At 39.9% G+C, this 6,782-nt stretch overlaps 2 pseudogenes; both read left to right on the top strand.

The window, feature by feature from the left end:
- The first annotated feature begins 776 nt into the window (after positions 1 to 776).
- On the top strand, positions 777 to 3,186 carry LOC149043712 (uncharacterized; annotated as a pseudogene).
- A 246-nt stretch (positions 3,187 to 3,432) lies between these two features.
- LOC149043713 (uncharacterized) lies at positions 3,433 to 4,337 on the top strand (annotated as a pseudogene).
- Positions 4,338 to 6,782: the final 2,445 nt, after the last annotated feature.

A 6,782-nucleotide genomic window follows, 5' to 3' on the forward strand; every position in this document is an offset into this window, starting at 1 on the left:
GAATTTTTTGATACGGTAAGGAGAATCATTGCACTTTGACTAAAAATGTGCCTTTCCTCACGCTCTCGGCATTGATCATTACATTTGGAAACTCATTTCACTTGAATGCGATATCACTCAGCTCGACGCTTCTTGACTCAGGCTGATGATGCGGCGACGTGACCTCTTTTGACTCTCCCCCCCCCCCCCGAAAATCCTGTCAAATGATTTAAAATTTTTTCTTGTCTTGGCTTGCATGCAATTAAAGGCAAATTCTGGACGGTATTTCAAAGTAAATTCTTCATGATTCAATTTACGAAGTCTTTTGTGACAGCCCGAGAAGAAACAATGAAATGAATTCCTACTTCCGTCTACATTGTACACTTCCTCTCTTTTGTACTCGCTAATTATACCATTTAATAAGTTTCTCAGGATGTTATTAAATGTACCAAAGAATTGACTTTCTTCCCCGTGGTCTGCAAGCTAAAGCATTTTACACAGTGTTGTAAAATAATTTCTTCGTTATTATTGTATCGACCAGCCTTCATAAGTGTGTAGTTTGCATGGTCACTCTTTTTCCAAGTTATTTTAAAATGGGGTCAATGTTATGTGACAGCTGGAGATAAACATGTCTGGGACGTCACGTAACTGTAAGAGAATTTCCTCTTCCGGTAATATTTTTCCTTCCTCTCAAGGAGTCAGCGTGACGGATATTCTTAATCCTATCTAGTGTACTGAGCGTGCAAGCGTCTAAAAAGCCCTCAATTCAACCTAGAACTCGAATTGAGGGAGTCAGGATGGCACACTTGTCTTGTTCATTTGAACGTTACTGTAGTATCAAATGTGATTTTTCTTCGCCGGGACGACAACGACTCATACCCCTAACTTCGTGCATGGATACCATGAAAGAACATTTGAGAGACGTCAATGTATCTCATAGATGCGTTTCCTCCGAGAAAGAGCTTACTTTAGCTCGTGTTGGCTTGTTTGGAGATTCTGAAGGCCAATATTCCACGGTATGCCCTAAACATCGTGCACGACTTGGTGTGAGATTGAGACCTTCGACTAAATGCCAGCATCCCCTCCATGGAAATCGGAGAGGTAAGGTTGAGAGAGGAGTAAATCTGAAGATGGCTCGAGAAGTCACAGCAAAGTGGAACACTGTCGTTCCAGTTGGTGCGGGTAATTCATTATTGCATTTTGCGTCATCATGTAGACCGATTATATACCGAATTGTTGTAAGACGCGTAACGTATCTTAGAGTCGATGAATAGGGTATATGGAAAAAGCTTACTCTGAGGGAGCTTATCTGAACATCATTTTTTCTTACTTGTAACTTGTGACCGATTTGAAGATTATATCATATGTTTGTCAGGTATATGCAGATACTGCAGAGGCGCTCACATAAACAGTTTGGAAGCGGGCAATCCTCCCTCTGACATCGAAACTGTAACAAGTGAAATCCCAGTTGCAACAGAGGTGGAGTCCATGGACCAGACTGCAGGACCATCTCAGGAACAGAGAGGAAGGGAGTCCCCTGAGACAACCGAAGACGAATTTGTGTTGCCACGTTACGCGTGCGATTTCGAGTTGAAATTGGCAGTGAGATGAGACTACATGCCATTCCACAATGTGTTTTCATGATGTGTAGAGGCCGAAAGAAAACATTGCAATACATGTTAATAATACGTAACTCATTTTCATGCAGAATACTCAGAATTATTCCTTGCTGAGCCCAAACGTTCTGAATTGCAATATTCTGAGTTTTGATGTTTTAGACATAGTGATCTATGCTGCGTCATTGGACCTGTGCACGTCACTGTCGTCCCCATCATCAAATATATCACAATAACAATTGCGATCGTAATTGTTAAGAATACGATTTATCATTATTGTTATTATTATTATTATTATTATTACCATTATTATCATCATTAGGAAGAAATGTATTCCTATTAATAATTCGTGTGGTGGAGTCAGATGCGTGGAGTGTTTTGTTAATCGCCAAACAAGCTTTTTCTCTTTAATTTTTTTTTGCTAGAGCAGGGCAACCCGAATTCAGACATTCTCTCGTCGTCGTCGCAGGAGTCGTCGGTGGGGGTAGAGACGTCTCGCGAGTGGCAGCCTACTCCGCGGGTTAAGCATCAGCTGCGGTACCTTAACAGCTATCTAATGAAGTCAACTGATGGCCGAATTAGCCCAGTCAGGTCTCAGTGCAAGTCCGATGTTATGACTATTTCATCGTCGTCGCAACGGTACTACCGCAAAAAAGCCAGCCAAGCTGTTGATACCGTGTTGAATGCTATTGCCCCAAGGAATTCATCCTCAGAAAACTTTCGCAAAGTACCATAGCGGACGAGCTGTCTCTGTTACTTCTGAAGAGGACATCTTAGTGAACAGAATAGTCAACCTCTACAATGAAGCTAACTTTTGGTACACCCAGCAATAAATTCTCTCCCTCTTCACCGGCGACTACAGTAAAACGGAACTTCTACAGCTTGTTCCGGGACTGACCAAGTTCAGGATTGACGAGGCGAGAAAACATGCATATAGGGCTAAACCTGGACAGCTCATAGAGACACCAACCATAACTAGATCGAGGTTAGATCCCGCTAAAGTTGATCATTTCCTGGACTAAATATCAAGTCCATTATATCTTCAAGACGTGGCATATGAAACTACAATGCTAAAGCTATCAAATGGCGAGAAAATGGAAATTCCTAATGTCGTGAGAACGGTTATCTTGTCGCGTCTCATACATCTGTATCACACGTATTGTATGGAGACGAACTTCAAACCACTCGGGAGATCAACGCTTTTTAACATCCTTAAGGTAAAGCCCTGTTTTATTCTTTGGTTTTTACATGCTGGTGATTGCGCACTGTCGGGAGCAAAGTGTATGTGAAATGAAGATCAGCGTTAGTTGCGGGTTTTGTTTCCTTGGAGATAGGCTGTTACTATCACACTTAAAATAAATACTAAATCAGAAATGTTTTGAACTTCAGATGTGCGCCGCCTCGCAGAAAAAGTAATTGGCGGGTCTGGACAGCACGCAGACGGATGGTGTCAATGCAGTCGCCTCCCTAGAGGAGATAATTGATTTTCTGAAGGAAATCGCTGAGAATGATGACGATGTATCTATATTTGTGGCTTGTTAACAGTATTTTCTGAGGGGAGGTATTCCAGGGCTCACCATGGAAGGGAGAATTTGAGGATGTTAAGGTTGAGAGAAAGTTTAGAGAAGTCTCACCCTCTCTGACTATGAAGCCATCTTTACATTCTAACACCCGATTCATCCAAAACTTGCATATGCTTAAAAGCTACGACCGTTTTCATTTGTGTGCCTGCATAACTAGACCATTGGGGACAGCGGTAATCCGTGATTCAAGATGGACGTTTCATTTTGAGCTCCCGTTTCTATCTGTCTTTTTGTTATTAATTTTAACTGAAATAATGCTAAAAGAGTCAGTTACTTCACTAAAGCAACAAAATCAAGATTTAAAGGATAAGGTCGACGCCCTTTCGAAGGAAATAACGCAGCTGAAAGAGAAGGTTCGGGTCGACTCGGCCATTACCTTTGATGCTGAAGCAGCTGCTACGTCTGGTAATAGCATTAATAATGCTTCGAATGATGAAACCGTGTCTCGTAGTCTACAATATCTGAGCGACGAATACGACGACCTCTCAGCGTCTAATTCTGGTGTCGTTGATCAACTCAAGGCATAAGCCGTCTTCTTAATAAGCTTAGCGCTGAAGTCACACGTGTTGGCAACGCCATTGACGAGGTTGAGGAATATAGCTACCAATTTAATGTAAAAATAATTGGCCTGCCAGAGAAAAGCAGTGAAACCGCAGCTGAAACAAGCGCCCTGTGTGTAAAATTATTCCAGGAGATGGGGGCAGAAGTGTTTCTGTCGGACATTGACATTGCTCATCGCGTCCCCTCGAGGCAGCAAAATGGCGCTCCGAAACCGGTCATCTGTAAATTTGTAAGACGCCTTGCAAAAGCAAATGTTATGGAAACTCGACAAAGCGCCTCTCAAGTCAACCCATCAAATATTGGTCTGTCTGCTGATAGTGTTCTTGACAGAGTCAGAATCTTCGATCACCTCACCCCCAAAAAACAACATCTGTTGTTTGAAGCGAAGAGATTTAAAGAACAGAACCAATACCGCTTCTGCTGGGCCAAGAATTCCACGATTTATTTACGCAAGAGTGAGGGTTCCCGACCGATAAAGATAACGGACTTTGGTAGTCTACAGCGACTTGTCTCGGACACCTGACATTATCAGTTCGATAAGTATTTACTATCATCTACTTTTAATAGTTAGTTTTATTCATGAGTGCTAACGATCTTAACTCTCGCGATACTCTATCTTTATTCCGTGAGCTCCCATATTTTGGATTAAATGTAAACTTAACTCATGGTCAATTTAATAATTGTTTACCTTCCCATTTACCGGCCAAAAAATACCTAGAAAAACTCTCTAGCATTTATGACCTTAATCTTTTCAAGCTAAACGCACTTGAAGACACCAATCCGAGTGATAGTATCTATAATCATCGTATCCATAGTCGATACTACTCCCCATATAGTTTCTACAAATTTAAAAGTGAACTTCCCAGTTGTGTCAGTGATTCGAGCTTCTCTCTTTTACATAATAATATCAGGAGTCTTAAGCGAAATCTTGAAAACTTTCAAGTTCATCTATTGGACGAGTTAAATTTCGAATTTAGCATTATAGGAGTCTCAGAAACTAAAATAATCAGTGGTAAAGAAATGGATTTTAATCCATGCATACCTGGATACGTTTTCGAATATGTGCCGACACCTCTAGCTTCTGGAGGTGTTGGCTTGTGTATTAATGATTCCCTGAAATATACCGTCATTGAAAAAGTATCTGATGAAGCCTTCCAGTCACTTTGGATCGAAATTCAACTTCCACAGAAAAGTAACATCATTTGTGGTATCATATATAGACAACATAACTCTCCCAAACGTTTCCAAGAATATTTTGATGATAAACTTGAAAGACTAATTACCTCAAATAAATCAATATATATTATGGGCGACTTCAACATAAACCTCCTTCATGCCGAAACTTCCTGTTATGCTCAGGACTTCTTACTTTCTCTTCAAAGCTTTTCATTTATCCCAACTATTGACAAACCAACACGTGTTTACAATAACTCAGTCACCTTAATTGATAATATTCTAACAAACAAAGTTGATGTTGAAATTACCAGTGGGAATATTATCTCTGACATAAGCGATCACTATTCACAATTCTGTATTTCTCACAATTTTATTCAGCGGCCAAAACGCGGAAAGCAAAAACGCAGAGACTTTTCTGGTTATTCCAGGAGCAAGTTCAACTCTGAACTCTCTGATGCTTTGGTAAGCCAAACTAACTTTCGCGATCAGTTTGATGTCGATACAGCTTTTTCTTACTTTTACAATACATTATTGGCACTCGTTGACAAACATGCTCCTTTAAAGACTGTTTCGAATCGCAAGCTTAAGCAGTTCTCTAAACCATGGATAACTAGTGGCCTTAGAAAATCCATCAAAATAAAAAATTCTCTCCTCCAATCGGGTGATCTTGTAAATTATAAAATATACAGAAATAAAATTTCTAGTCTTACTCGACTGAGTAAAAAGAATTATGATCATGCGTTCTTTGCTGAAAATTTAAACAATATGAAAAACACCTGGAATGGAATAAATAGGCTAATTAACGACAAAAAGAATAGAAAACAAGTCATTTCTTCCCTTAAACGTCCTGATGATAAAAGCTTAACTAATGATCCTCTTGAGATTTCTAACATCTTCAATAACTACTTTTCTTCGGTCGGTAAAAACCTAGCTTCACGCGTACCTCGTTCATCTCGCTTTTTTACCGAATACTTGTCTCCCAATTATAATCCAAGCTCTTTCTTCTTTGATCCAGTTACGCCAGAGGAAATTGAGCGTGAGATACTTTTGAGCCCTAAAAATAAAACCTACGGTCTCTACTCTTGTCCGATTCGTATTTTAACTGACGCAAGATGCGTTATCTCGGGCCCTCTCTCCATCATCATAAACATATCTGTGCAAAAGGGCATCTTTCCATCCAAACTGAAAAAAGCGAAAGTTGTTCCTGTGTACAAAAATGACGATGAGACTGAGCCTGGTAATTATCGTCCGATATCATTACTGTCTATTTTCAATCGGATATTTGAAAAATTAATGTACTACCGCCTCAAATCCTATCTTGGTAAAAACGATATTCTATTTAAGTCACAGTATGGCTTCCGCGAAAACCATTCCACGCAACATGCCATTATTGATATCGTTAATGTCATACAAAACAATATGGACCAAAAACTTTTCACTTGCGGGATCTTTTTAGACTTAAAAAAGGCCTTTGATACCGTCGACCATTTAATCTTGCTTCAAAAACTTAATCATTATGGCATCAGAGGAATTATCAATGCTTGGTTTGCCTCGTACCTTCTCGGTCGTTCACAAGTAACTGAAGTGGGTTTTAACTTATCTACCGAATGTGTGATCTCATGTGGTGTCCCACAGGGGTCTGTGCTTGGTCCTCTGTTATTCTTAATCTATATTAACGATATTCACAACTCTTCAGCGAAATTGTCATTCTATCTCTTTGCTGATGACACGAGCTTGTTGTATGCTGACTCTAATTTGAAATCTCTTAAAAAAACCGTCAATAGCGAACTGCTCAAAGTCTCTGACTGGCTTAATGCAAATAAGTTAACGCTCAATGCTAAAAAGTCAAACTATGTTATCTTTCGTC

Source organism: Pocillopora damicornis, chromosome 6, assembly GCF_964200805.1.
Source record: "Pocillopora damicornis chromosome 6, jaPocDami1.2, whole genome shotgun sequence".
In the NCBI taxonomy this organism is placed as follows: Eukaryota; Metazoa; Cnidaria; class Anthozoa; order Scleractinia; family Pocilloporidae; genus Pocillopora; species Pocillopora damicornis.